The sequence below is a fragment of the Pleuronectes platessa genome, chromosome 24 (assembly GCF_947347685.1).
Source record: "Pleuronectes platessa chromosome 24, fPlePla1.1, whole genome shotgun sequence".
Classification (NCBI taxonomy): Eukaryota; Metazoa; Chordata; class Actinopteri; order Pleuronectiformes; family Pleuronectidae; genus Pleuronectes; species Pleuronectes platessa.
The window spans coordinates 11,919,803-11,934,817 of record NC_070649.1 but is presented as its reverse complement, the minus strand read 5'-3'; the positions used below and the strand labels follow the sequence as shown (position 1 = coordinate 11,934,817).

The following is a 15,015-nucleotide window of genomic DNA, read 5'->3' as shown; positions in this document are numbered from 1 at the left end:
ATGGATTGCTTACTCCGGGTAGGAAATGAGTCCTTAGCCCAAGTGAAGGAGTTCAAGTACCTCGGGGTCTTGTTCGCGAGTGAGGGTACTATGGAGCGTGAGATTGGCCGGAGAATCGGAGCAGCGGGGGCGGTATTGCGTTCGCTTTACCGCACCGTTGTAACGAAAAGAGAGCTGAGCCGCAAGGCAAAGCTCTCGATCTACCGGTCGATCTTCGTTCCTATCCTCACCTATGGTCATGAGGGCTGGGTGATGACCGAAAGGACGAGATCGCGGGTACAAGCGGCCGAGATGAGTTTTCTCAGAAGGGTGGCTGGCGTCTCCCTTAGAGATAGGGTGAGAAGCTCAGTCATCCGTGAGGGACTCGGATTAGAGCCGCTGCTCCTTTACTTAGAAAGGAGTCAGCTGAGGTGGTTCGGGCATCTGGTAAGGATGCCCACTGGGCGCCTCCCTTGGGAGGTGTTTCAGGCACGTCCAGTGGGGAGGAGACCTCGGGGAAGACCCAGGACTAGGTGGAGAGATTATATCTCAACACTGGCCTGGGAACGCCTCGGGATCCCCCCGTCAGAGCTGGTCAATGTGGCCCGGGAAAGGGAAGTCTGGGGCCCCCTGCTTGAGCTGCTCCCCCCGCGAAAAAAAACAACAAGTTAACTGGGTTTAACAAAGTCAGGGTTTAGAACCACTGCAAAAAAACAACAAGTTAACTGGGTTTAACAAAGTCAGGGTTTAGAACCACTGCAAAAAAACAAAAACAAAGCTCAACTGAGTCAAACGAAATAGATATAGATATATGGAGTGTTTATTAATTTAAACACAACTTTAAGATTGAGCTCTGACGTCGAGTTTCATGATAATTATAACTATTTTCATAAAATAGTAATAGCATTCTCAAGTATTTAGTACCTGGAGGCGTATAACTGGAGAGAAGTGTGTGTGTGTAGAGATTTGAATGATATTTCTCTAAAGGTATTAGGATGCACTAAGGGTATTTAAAAATGTTTTAACCAAAATAAAAAAAATAAAAAATTTATAAAAAAAAAAAAGGGGAAAGAGGTATTCTTAGACCTCCTATTAGGAAAAGTAACTACGTTAGATAGAATTGGGTTTATTAAAACTAAATATGAAAGACAATAATCTCAAATCAAAACTCAAATAAAAAAAAATAGATAAATAAAAGAGATATAGATTAAATAAGTTAAATAGGAATTAGGAACATTTTTATTTTTTCTCCCGTACCAGTAGAACTTTTGGTCTGCAAAGAAAAATGGGTTTAAATATCAGTAAAGAAGGGAAGAGGAAAGATTCTGTAAATTCACCACAGCCTACCTCTCCTAATGTGCAGTACATGATAACGAATTATGGCAAATGTTGTACTGAACAATTCAGCGAATGGATTGAGGATTGTGGCTTTCCGAGCACAGGAAGTTTAAGTTTGAATCAGTTACAGCAACTCAAAATTAAACTGCTTGTGAAAGAAGAGCGGAGTAAAGAGGATAAGCAAAAAAGAAAAAAGAATAAAAAAGTTTTTGTACCGAATTGGGCAGCATATGAATGTTGGGTCACAGAAGCAAATATCAGAGATAGAAAGCAGAAGGCAGGGACTGATGTTGTCTCCAAGTGTCAGTTTCTCCACTTAGATCCTGATCTCGACTCAGCTCCGCCAAAGGGAAGACCACAGCCGTCAGCGGTGCTGCATGGGGACCAGCCGAGCGCTCAGCCGCCACCGCTGCAGACGGCACAAGCGGCAGTTCCAGCCGTCTCTCAACTCTACCCAGACCTCGACCTCCCTGCTGCGGAGGGAAAAGACAGCCCTCCAGCCTATAGCACTCCGTGGTCGGCAGCTCACACTCGCGCACCCGAAGAGGCACAGATTACGGTTTAAAAACATCCTTACAAGCACCGATGGTGGAGGTGGCCTCAGGAGATGGTAACACTCAGCTGATTTACAGACCATGGACATTCACGGAAATGAAGGAATCTACCATTTCATTTCTCCCACAAGTCCTAAGTGGGGGAACACAGTATGCAGTGCAATTAGAAGCTTTTTGCAAACAGTTTAAACCAACGAGTACTGAACTGCAGAGACTGTTGATGACGCAGATGGGGATTCAGTTTTCCAAAGTGACGAGAGTTTTCCCCGCACGGGAGCAGAGATTGGTGGGGAACTGTGAACAACGCACACAAGATAGATGGGATTGCTATGGAACTGGAAAATCTAACAGCCCTAGTGGGGGCAGGTTTCATATCTCTTTCTCCCAGTATTCAGGGTATCAGGAATGTGGCTCTGCAGAATAGAGTGGCTTTGGATTTGATGCTCGCAAGTCAAGGGGGTGTTTGCCACATAATTGGGACAGATTGCTGCACATACATACCTGACATTTCTGATAATATGACGCATATAGTTTCCCACTTAAATTACCTATTGTTTGAACAGAAGAGCAAAGACTCTCAAATTCCTGAAGGATGGAATTGGGGGTCATGGTTAACAGGTTGGAAAAATGTACTGTTGAAATTTTTGACGCCTATTCTGATTTCATTTTGTGTATTAGTGTTGTTTGCATGTTTTATTGTTCCTTGTGTTAAGACTATGGTAACTTCCCTCATTAAGTCTATGATTGGGCAATATGTTCAACTTCCTGAAACTAATCAATCCTGGACGCTTCCCTTCCAGGATGATGAGATGATTTAAAATTGTATAGAGGATGTTGAGCCTTGAAGTCTCAAAGTGGGGAATTGTGACGGGAATTTTACCATTTGGGCATTGATTGATGGAAGGAACTACTTTGATGTATAGAAAGATGAGCAAATGCAGTCCCTTAGGAATCAGGGTGTTTTGCTTAAGCAATTGATGGTTATATTACTTCCTAACTTACAGGGTCACTTAACAAACACTTCACAGGGAGGGGGATGTTAGTGGGTTGTAAAACACTGATAAGCGATCCGTGAAAACAGATGTTTGACTCGAGGGGCTTGAGACCAAGTAGAAGACAGGATACTGATCACCTATTTCTAAGGATCAAAGAGGTTAATTGATAACATGTGTTCCTCTCCAGGAGGAGCTTGTAACTGTATAAGAGGGATGTGTGTTCTGTATGTCATTGCTCATTGTATGAAATCTTTACCATGGTCTTGTACACTGATGCCCATCTGCAGATGCTGAATTAAACTACCAGAAAGAACAATTGCAATGACTTGTGCTTGACTATAGAGCAAATTCTACGACAAAAGTCATGGATGGAATGGATGTGAGGAAGATATGGAAGAATTTGAGAGGGAAATGTAACAGTATTGTATGTGAACACTTTGATTTTATTCTAAGGCACAACCGGATTTACAATAACCTGATATTTAGCAAGTTTGACAGGAAGGTGGGAAAGGAATGTGATGTATGTGGTGTGGGAGTGGAAACATGTATGCATGAGTTTGTCGAATGTTGAGAAGGGTATACTTCGAAAAAAAGAAGTTAATCAATAAAGGATGGAAAGTGGATTTGGCGGTGAGGATGGATTGGAAGAAGCTGTGGCTGTTTGGTGTGAATGAAAGATCGAATGGATGCAACGGAAATCTCATGAACTATGTTTTAAGCCATGCTAGGTAAAATTAAGAAGGAACATGGCCCATTATGAGGAAAGGAAATGTGATGTATGGAATATGTTCAAAAACTTGACAGAAAGAGACTTGAGATGGATATGGAGCTTTATTGGGGAAGAGGAGTTTAGGAAAGGATTCGTGGACGATAGCACTTTTATTGAAATAATAAATGGAGATGTGAATGAGGTGTGAATGAATTTTGATTAAAAGGGATGTTTTTTTTCAATGGTTTGATTTTGATTTTATTAATTTATGTATTTGTCCGTTTCCTGTGTAGTATGTGATATGCATGTAAAATGTACAAGCCCTGAACAGGGCAGGCAATGCATGAAGTTTGTAAAAAAGTAATGTACATACAATTAATGTATAAAATATATTTTTGATGATAAAAAGAGAAAAACACGCCCCATCTCCTCTGATCTCTGAAGCTGAGCAGGGTCGGGCCTGGTTAGAACTTGGATGGGAGACTGCCTGGGAATGCTTTCGGGCACTTTTGTTTAAAATGACGGACCATGTTAAAGAAGGGCCACGGAACGGAAATACAACTAATGAGCAGGAAAACTGACAAAAAAAAACAAGTGAAATAAACTGTCGGGGAAATATTGTAACGGAGAGAAGTGAGAGGGAGCTCACTCTGAATATGGAGGTAGAAGGAGAGAAGATCATAAGCGTGATGGAAATTATGAAATGTGTGCGCGAGCTCTGCGGCGGACTCATGGCCTGCAGATTCATCTCCACACATAAATTTGAAATGACAATGAGCGTTCCGAGAAGGAAGGAGAGGCTGATGGAGGGATTTAAGATCGTGGATACAAGAGTCCACGCCAGAGAGCAGACAAACGATGAGCTTGTGGTGTCATTCCTTCATCTGCCGTTTTATATTGAAGCTTGGGAGATCCTGGAAAAGCTGCAGGGCTGGGGAGTCTCGGCTGTGTCACCAATCAAGAGGAGGATGTGGCCGAGTACCAACGTGGCGGACAGGACAAGATTCCTCAAGGTAAAATTCAATAATCAGGTCCAGTCACTGCCGTACTCACCCAGATTCGATACTGCGCTGGGTGCGGAGTACTTTAGAGTAATTCACGACAATCAAATAAGAGTATGCAGGATGTGTGTACTGCCGGGACATATACTAAGGGAATGCCCTGACTTTATGTGTCACAAATGCGGGTTCCAGGGGCACTACGCAAGGGAGTGCAGCAGGAACAATACTAAATGCAGCCTGTGTTTAAAAAAATTGGAGGAGTGTGTGTGCAACAAAAGTGAAACAGGAGGTTCAAGATGAGTCTGGGGACAGTGAGGAAGTCAGTCTGAGCGAGGAGAGCACATGTGAAGATGAGGAAATGTAGTGCGCAGGAAGAGGGTGCAGCTGGTGCGGCCAGTGCGTCGAGGCCTGGCGAGAAGCGTGAGGGAGGAGGAGAAAAAAAAAGGAGCAGAGGATATTGCAGAGCTGGGAGTCAGCTTGGTAACAAGGGAGCAAGGGGAGAAAATAACCTAATGAAAGACAAAAAAACATTACGAAAAAAGCACGGCGCGGCAGACATCTGCTGAGTTTTTTTTAATATGGCTGGGCACAGCAAAAGGAGTAAGAGAAAATAAAGAAAGCAATGAAGAATGGATGGAAATGATTTAGAGAGAGAGAACGTGCGTGCTCGGAGCATCTCAGCACGGACTACCAGACTCAAAAACAGCCTCTTCCCTCAGGACGTAAGGCTTCTGAACAATCAACACTGACCCTCTGAACAGTCACCAAGTACATTCTGCTCCCCTACTCATACAAATGCACTTCACATATATTTATTATATTCAATGTAATATTCCCCACTTCCTCATCCTGTAAACTGCTGCTTCATTTGACTGTTATATGTTACTATGTTATGTTATTTTCTATTTTGTAAAGTAGTCTACTGCGTAGATGTTGCCTGCCATGAATTGCACCGCTCCGATGACACTGTCATTGGTGCATGTGACAATAAACTTTGATTTGATATTTGATTTGATGAGGGAGGAAGATAAAACAGATGTATGTTGGAGAAGGAGAGTTCAAGGTGAGCCTGAAATTTTTTTTAGCAACTGCTCCCTGGTACATTTTCCTAGCACCTCCCGATTGGACACTGCACAAATTCCTCCATGGTAGCCATCGTTTCAAATGAACAAACCCAGATAACCCTTTTTTTTATTTTTAAATATACATTTCATTACCTTTGGAATACCTCTCCCCTGACTATCTGCCTAACCAATGCTAACTACCTTCTCTAGACCCTAGTCTTCATGCATTTCATGACAGGTGTTTTAAACACAAAACCAATGACCAGGTAAAGCCCCAGCAATGCTGTTACTCACCAGACGGTCATGGACGTGTACCCAAGACACAAAGTCAAATCATGTTTATGCACAAAAATAACAAACAAAAATAACAAACCAACAGACCCCCGAGAGAGATACTGTTGCTTATTCCTACCAGGAAAGGTAACTCCAAAGGTAAATCCCTCCAACTAGTGCCTGATAATGAATGCAATTAGTCCCACCGTTGTAAGCTCAAAGCATTACATCAGAAGCAGACATTCACACTCTAAAGTTATCACACACCCTGGGCAACCAGTACACTATTCCAGGGGAAACTTATCCTACTAGAGGCCTATTACTTTCTCAGGACAGAAAAGAGTGAGAAACTAGCTTGGATCTGGATTTCGGACGAGCCCTCACTTTTTACACCTTGGCTCATGTGTGCAACAAGAAACACTGAATGGCACAAAGCTCTGCAGTTACATTATTTATTCTAAAGGAATAATACTACAAAGAACAAAAAACAAAGAAAACCTCCACATGCCCATGTGATGGTAGACCCGGTGAATGAGAGACCAGAGCCCAGTCTGCAGGCCTCTACAGTAGTGGGCCCCCAGGTGTGCCACATCCCCACTGATCACCAGAGTCCGACTCCACCTACAGGAGCCTGAAACACAACACACACAGCAGACAACTCCAGGGTCGTCACAAGATGAATGACAGAATGTATAAGGAAGATATAGGGAGGTGGTGGGGAAGGTTGAAAGAGGGGATAAGGGGCATGAGCAAGAAACACAGTAAGAACAGGGGAAAGAATGAGAGAGAAAAAAGTTAAAACAGGAGTTAGAGGAAGAGGAGAAGAAAGCTGGGGAAGGGGTAATTATGACAGAGGGATGCATAAGGATGAAAGATGAACTAAAGGAGATAGAGCAGGGAATGTGAAAAGGTGCAATAATTATAAGTAAGGCGAGGTATGCAATATAGGGTGAAAAATGTACAGGGTATTTCTTAGGGCTAGAGAAGACAAGGCAGGAGAACATTTATTTTGAGCCAGTGGAGGGAAAGGGAAGGGAAAAATTAACGGACCTTGTAGGGATAGTGGAAAGAGTTGAAGAATTTTATATAGAGTTATATAAGAAAGAAGAGGTAGATGAGGAGAGTAGCAGACAGGTGATAGACGGAAGATGGAAAGATAGACAGAGCGATGAGGATAGAGATTTGTGCGAAGGAGAGATAAGTAATGGAGAGCCAATGACTGGATGTGGCTATTGAATTTAACTTTTAAATATCTCGTCCACATTAGTTCCAGGCCACGTCCTCCTCTTTATCGGAGATACTGCCGAGACACCCCAGCCCTGGAGTTTATCTAGTATCATACTGTCCTTGATGTAAAATGGCAGATTCATAAATGATACCACCAGCTCATCATTAATAAGCTTTCTAGCATGCAGCCTCGTTTCTCCAATTTTAAACTCATCCATGAGCCTCTCATTCACTTTCGGGTGACTCATGGTCATCTCATATTTGTTTTCCGTCCATGTGTCCCTCACACACCTCATCAGCTCCATAGCCGTTGCTTCATCCTCGCCTTCCATCTCTACCATTACGGTTAGCGCCCTCTCATTCCTCTCATTGTTTGTGCAGCTCTTGCTCTGCGTTAACTCCGTGCCTCTCCCGCTATCACCTCCGTGGGTCACCGCGTTTCCACTCACCCGCTCCATGCTTGCCTCCGCCATTGTCGCGAGGTACACTTCCAAACAGGCTCAGATACCCCCGCACAGTGCGTCACTGCCGTAGGGGGACACACACACACACCCCAAACAAGACAATCACAACGCTAACGTCCGGTTGGATTGATACATACGATGAAGAATAGGTAGAAGTAGATCGAGTAGAAGAAAAAAGCTGGGATGTGGTGGTAGATCTGGTGAAGGGGAGAGCCCAGTGTGCAGCCCTCTTAAATACTGGTCAGCACAGGTGTGCCATATCACTACTGATTACTAAGATCTGACTTCCGCCTACAGGAACCTGAAACACACACAAGCACAACACCACAGCAGGACAACTCCAGGGTTGTCACACAATATTATGATAAAATTGCAACTTAACGTCTCTTTTCGGAACATTTCACCTGATTTATTTACATGTATAAATAGGTATTGTGGGTGGAATCATTCGCTTACAGACACACCACCCTGAACACGCCCATTGAGGTCGTCACAGTGAGATGGCAAGAGCAGTGAAAAAAGCCAAACTTAAGTGTCTGTTTCACAAGTAAAATAAGTTTCTACGTCAATGTATTGTCAGTTTTTCGTTTGTTCGAAAAGTAGAGTTTATTATTTTCAACAATCCTCTGACATATCTTGCTGTTTGGGGGAAATTTCGATTTTTTTGTTTAACCTCGAAAGACGGACAGCATGGCAACAAACGAGAAGGAGCAGACAGACGTAAAAACAATCAGGGACAGAGCAAGAGGAGGAGATGAAAGAAGTGAAGTGAAGGACGGACAACAAGAGAACAGACAGGAAAATGCCAGTGAGAGGGCACAGGGACCAAACACTTCCACTGCTGGTCAAACGAGGCACAGAGGGAAAATAGGCAGAGAGGAGCAACGAGGGGAGGGAACGGGGGTCTCATTTATAACCGTTGCGCTGGCTGAAACGTTCGTACGCCACTTCTCAAGCAAACGTTGCGTATTTCCACGCAAACTCTGACCCATGCGTACGAACGTTTTGGAGACGGGAAAGTGGCGACACAGACGTGAGGTGGTGAACTGAAGTCAGATTATTGATCCACTTCATCATTTACATTAAAACCAACAGTTTAATTTTGCTCGCACGACATATCTGTTCCACTCGAACCTTTTAATTTAAACATTACTTGCAGCAAATTACGTTTAGATTCCATTTAACCGTGGAGTTACGGAGCCGAGTCATTCATAGGTTTTAATAATATCTTCAAACACTGCGTGTCTCATCAAATCACTGCAGTGAACGTGACTGTGCCATCAGGCGCACAGAGCGCACTGGAGATCACTTACAGGAACTGAAAAAAACTTTCCAAATAATATGCCAGAGGAGGTGAGGATCCACAGATGTGAGGGAATCGGTCCGGTGCTCTAAATAAATAAATACTACCGTGACAGTGGCAAGGGGCTTGCGAATGGAAGGATAAGGAAGAAGAGAGGGTTCAGCGATGTCTGATCAGCTGATATAGAATCTATTGATCTGTGATCTTTGTTTTTAACTTCATGCTCCGTTCTTTCTCTCGTCTTCACTCACACCCGTTCTCCGCAGTCCGTGCTGTTTTCGTTCTGTTTTTTTTCTGTCTTTCGTTCGGTTATTTCCACCCCTTGCTCCCTTGTTAGCAAGCTGACTCCCAGCTCTGCACTTTCCTCCAGCCATCCCCTTGAAAAGTTTCTCCTTAGATGTATGTTAGTTTCCTATGATCTGGCCTGGCTATGATTTGGCCTGAGTCATCAAAGCACACTGTTTTAAGTTTTTTGTTTGATCTGAATTAAACTGTATAATGTGCCAGGTTTTCTTTATATAAAAGTTAATTTAAGACAGAATTATAGTATCAAACGTAAATAAAAGCATGTACATATCAAGTTTTGCTAAGATATCTTATAATTATTTCAGAGGAGCGTGACTCTGGATCAGTTCAACCAAGAGCTCAACTTGTTTTCTGAGCTTTCGACCACTTCTCAGGGTCTTCTTCATTGAACTCAAATAGCTTTGGCCTCATCAGGTGAGCTAAGATTGTAATGTTGGTCTTGAGATGGTGTATTTTAATTATAAGCTGAAAAATATACTCAGTGTTTTAATCATAAAGCTGAGAAAACACCACCTGGAGAAACCCTCTACTCCCTGTTAGTAAATTTAACTTTCCCTCTGTAGGTGTTGCAGTGTCTGATGACAGTTCATCAATACTTTAGTTTAATGACAGCCACTGAGCTTGAGAGCTCATTTCTATGACTCAAACGAGTAGCTGCAATAAAACAGGAGAAGCTTAGCTACTGGAAAACAAAGCTTCGTACAGAACATGGAAGAGAGTTCTTCTGGGATTGGACATTACTCCGGTTCACATCATTTGGAGAGCAGCTCCATCTGTTGGCTGCCTGAGGTTACTACAGCACAGTATGGTTACATGATGTGAGGCCGGAATTGTCATTTTTCTAAGCAGCTGTCACTTTTATATTTAGCAAGGAAAGACACGAGGTAGCTACGATAAATATAACAACAAAGGCACACTCTTTAAAAAGTATGGTACATAATATAATGACGATATCGCTGAACATCATGTTACATGATGCATGTGTGTAGGTAGGAGTAGGCTAGTCCTTCACAGAGTCTAACGCTATGTTTTATAATATTTGATGTTTTGATATTTACTAACTTCTTAATCTTAACATTGTAAGAAAGACATCCGATATGGTTCAATCTATCTTGACTCCCTGTAGTTAAGAACTCTGTAACTCCATATTTAGTGAAATGGTGATGAATGATGAGGAAACAGTTCTTTGTGGATAGACGTGTATGGCTCTTAAAAGAGCCTTTTACCAGGATGGACATGTTTCACAGTGAGGACAGCTCACTTCTTCTTGGCTGCTGTCTTCTTCGCTTTGGGTTTGGCGACCTTCTTCGCGGGGGCTTTCTTGGCAGCAGGGGCCTTCTTCACCACCTTCTTGGGGCTCTTCGCCACTTTCTTGGGGCTCTTCACCACCTTCTTGGGGCTCTTGGTGGGCGTCTTGGCCGCTGCTGGTTTCAACACCTTCTTCGGGGACTTTTTAGCGGCTGCTGGCTTCTTGGCTGCCGCCGACTTGGGCTTTTTAGCAACTGCGGGTTTCTTGTCGGCGGGCTTCTTCGCTTTGGGAGCGGCCTTCTTCACTGCCTCTTTCTATCTCATCTTGAACGAGCCGGTGGCCCCGGTTCCCTTGGTCTGGGTCCCGCTGACCACCAGCTTCTTGATGGTGGTGTTGACGCGGGAATTGTTCTTCTCCACATCGTAGCCTCCGGCAGCCAGAGCCTTCTTGAGGGCGGACACTGACGCGCCACTGCGCTCCTTGGACGCAGACACGGCCTTAACGATGAGCTCACTGACGCTGGGGCCGGCAGTCTTCGGTTTCACGACCTTCTTCTTGGCCGCTTTAACTTTGGCGGCGGGTGGAGCTGGAGCGACTTCTGCCATCTTTCTCTTTGCGTATAGATCAACGACGAACTATCGGAGTGAGTTCCCGGACTGATGGAGAGTCCCGATCGGAACACACCATGAGAACCGTGGAGAATCAGTCGAGCAGTGGCTCCCGTGTGCAGTGTGAACGCCGAGACACTTGTGTTTTCTCTTCACTGATAAACGAGTAAAAACTCAGTGGGTGAGCGGAGCTGGAGGCTGACAGTGAGGAAGCAGGTAGCGGACTTATTTGTCTTCATATTGAAGTCATGAAGAGCTCTGATGCTCTCTGCATTTGGTCGGTGGAGCCTCCAAACACGAGCCGTTCATCTGCTCAGCGGCTTTTCCCAGTTTCTCTCCTAAAATGAGTTCAAAAGCACCACAGCTCCACCAAAACCCGTTTCCTAGCTGCTCCACGTATTCGTTCAGAGACACCGAGTGAAAACAATCACCTGCTGAGGATCTCTTTTTAGTCAAATCAAATAATTGTGCAGGAAGCAAACACACCGCTGATGGCCGAGGCTCCTGGTGAAGTTGAGCCAGACTTCCTATCAGAGCCGTGAACGTTTCATGCTGAGGAGGCTGGAGAGTCATTATAAAAGTAGGGCTACATTTGATATCCATGTTGAATTTGATCAAATATTCCTTTCAAGCCATGATTATCATTATTTGTGTAAATAATCATTAAAACTAGACAAACGTTTTCTGAAAAACTGTTTGACCCGTGTGTGAGAAATTACTGTTAACCTGTCATTATATGTTACCTATTGATCAATAGATCAAGTCTTCTCAGACTTTTATAGCCAATAACACATTCTTATAACAAATTAAGGCCTTAGTATCAACAAACACTGTGTTTATCCAGAATGTACATACTTGTGCAGTATGTGAAAGTGTTTGTGTAAATTGCAGCGTGTAAACATGTCATTTTAAGCATTCAAACAGACTTTATTTATTGTGACGACCCCTTCTCACCTGGACACTAGGTGTCCCTGTTCTTCCGTTCCCAGAGCTACGAGTGGAGTGGAAATCAGCGACAATCAGTGCACATCTCGGCCAGGTGTGCTCTGGCCAGCACCCTTCTCTGTTTTGTTTTTGGAGACTTTGGTTGTTGCTTATAATTTATTCTGTTAAATAAATATCCTGAAAGAGTAACAGTTCACCCGTGTCGTCTCCCTCATTGTCACAGTCGTGAGCCGGGCTGTGACGTTCATCTTTACAGATCTACTTCTATTTCAAACACACACACTTCACATTTCATTCGGGGCTACTTAATACTAAAATATTATATACATCATTATGCACACATAATTATAAGTATGACGAAAAGTAGTGGCATTGCCTATCGATGGTGTCTTACATCATGGTGTAATCTTTACCTTCTTTTTCGGCCAAAGCAAAACACCCACACTCTCTTGTTTCTCCTCAGATTGTATAAATATTTCAGCTTTGCAACCGGTACATTTGGTATAGGCATAGGCGCAGAGGCATAGAAATGGCCCAGCTGAGAAATCTAAGGAATATTAGACATCATAGCAATCACTGACACTGTGACATTAAAGCACTGACAACAAAATAGAATAACTTGAACTAATGAAATCCTTTGTAGTTTAAAAGTTTTTTATTTTATTCGTTTGAAGGAGTTCCCATTTACTTAAATTGTACTGGATTCGGCTACAATGCTTTTTACCCCTGAAACTCCAAATGAGATATACATTTGACTGTTTTTATTGCAGAAAGCTACAAAATGTATTTATATTTTTACTTCATAGTTATTGTAACTGTATTTACACAAGCTTAATTTATACACATAGGTAACCTTAAAAACGACGTCTTAACGCGAAATATTATTCGGCTGTGTCACCAATCAAGAGGAGGATGTGGTCGAGTACCAACGTGGCGAACGGGACAAGATTCCTCAAACTAAAATTCAATAATCAGGTCCAATCACTGCCGTACTCAGCCAGATTCAATACTGCGCTGGGTGCGGAATACTTTAGAGTAATTCACGACAAGCAAATAAGAGTATGCAGGATGTTTGTACAGCCGGGACATATACTAAGGGAATGCCCGGAAAAATACTAAATGCAGTCTGTGTTTAAATAAATTGTGTGTGTGCAACAAAAGTGAAACAGGGGAGGTTCAAGATGAGTCTGGGGACAGTGAGGAAGTCAGTCTGAGCGAGGAGAGCACAGGTGAAGAGGAGGCGGCTGGCGCGAAGCGGGAGGGAGGGGGAGACAAAAAGGAGCGGAGGAAAGTGCAGAACTGGGAGTCAGCTTGCTAACAGGGGACCAAGGGGAGAAAATAACTGAACGAAAGACAACAAAACAGAACGAAAACAGCACGGACTGCGGAGAACGGGACAGCACGGCGCGGCAGTCAGCTGCCGAGCTTAGCTCCGTGAGAAAAATACAGAGCTGCGCGGCTTCGACAGAGACTGCAGCCCAGGCTCTCGATCCAAATGCACTCGACTCAGACTCAGACAAGGACTCTGCGATGAAAATAACACAAATAAGGAGAAGACAAAACACGGAGAGGCAGCAAAGAATTAACAAGAAGAGTAAATCTAAGAACCAAAAATGACAATCTTGAATAAACAATGGCAACCGTCACCTCATTTAATGCCCAAAGGCTACGCAAGAAAAGGAAAAGACAACAAATATTGGAAATGTTCAAATATGGCACATTATGTGTACAGGAAACACATTGGGATGAGGAGTGTATGAGGGAGATCAAGAAGGAGTGGATGGGAGGCAGGGCCGGCCCTAGCACATTTGGCGCTCTAGGCAAGCTTTGTAGCGTCCCCGGCTGAATGATGGTCGGATTCTTTTTTTTTACTGATGGTTCATTATCCTTTATTTTCTCTTCACACATCCGTGACATATGAACACACCGTAAGAACTTGTGCCTTTCTCAGCCAGGTGCTTAAAAACAACAAAAGAATACTTTTCATTCAACCACGAAGCAGCGATCTTTTTCGTATTTACCAGGAAGGGCCTTTTCAAAATAAAAGAAACCGTTTCAAAATAAACGTATCAAAAAAAGGCAATAGGGCATTAATAGGTCATTTACACTCCCACCAAATCACGAGTGAATTTCAGAACAATATGGGATGCAAACACGAATGATTTACTAAATAATGACTTCAATACTTTAAAGGATACAGGTTTGGTGTGAGGAGGATGGTTAAACAGTCTCTAGTAGCAGGATCAGCTTCTGAACTGGGCGTTCAACGATAGAGGGCTTGCCAGAACGCCGTCCTTCCTTTTCCCTTTTTTCCTCTCCAAGACGAATCTTCACTCTTCTTACCAGTCCATCGGAATCAGTCACTGTCTCTACAACTTTGGCCAATCTCCACTCGTTGCGTGGCATACCATCTGCCTTCTCCATGACTATGTCGCCGACCAACAGGTTTCTCCTCGGAGCATGCCAGCGTTGTCTTGTGGCGATGTTCGAGAGGTACTCTCTTTTCCAACGGCTCCAGAATTGCTCTGCAAGATACTGAACGTGACGCCACCTCTTGCGAGCATACATGTCCTCTCTGATAAAGCTGCCAGGAGGTGGTAAGGCTACAACCGATTTTAAGGTGAGCAGGTGATTTGGCGTTAATGGTTCGGGGCTGTTCGGATCACTCAGATTGTCCACTGTGAGTGGACGACTGTTTACAATAGCCATTGCTTCATAGAAGAATGTGCGCAGCGAGGCATCATCCAGCCGACCTGATGAGGATGAGAGAGTGGCTTGAAGAACATTCCTCACCGTTCTGATTTGTCTCTCCCATACACCTCCTGCATGGCTTGAGTGTGGAGCGTTCATGATGAAGTCACACTGCTTCTCAGCCAAAAATGTTGTCAGACGATTGCAGTCCACCTGCTTAAGAGCCTCACTCAGTTCGTTTTTAGCTCCAACAAAATTACTTCCTTGATCACACCGTATGTGACGTACTGCTCCTCTTAAGGCAGCAAA

The 15,015-nt window shown here is 43.6% G+C and overlaps 1 protein-coding gene and 1 pseudogene across 1 annotated transcript in view; one reads left to right on the top strand and one right to left on the bottom strand.

Moving 5' to 3' along the window:
- The window catches only part of LOC128431094 (uncharacterized), an 870,493-nt gene that overhangs the window by 273,664 nt on the left and 581,814 nt on the right, over positions 1 to 15,015 (top strand). The gene's annotated exons all lie outside the window — the stretch shown is intronic.
- On the bottom strand, positions 10,471 to 11,088 carry LOC128431114 (histone H1-like; annotated as a pseudogene).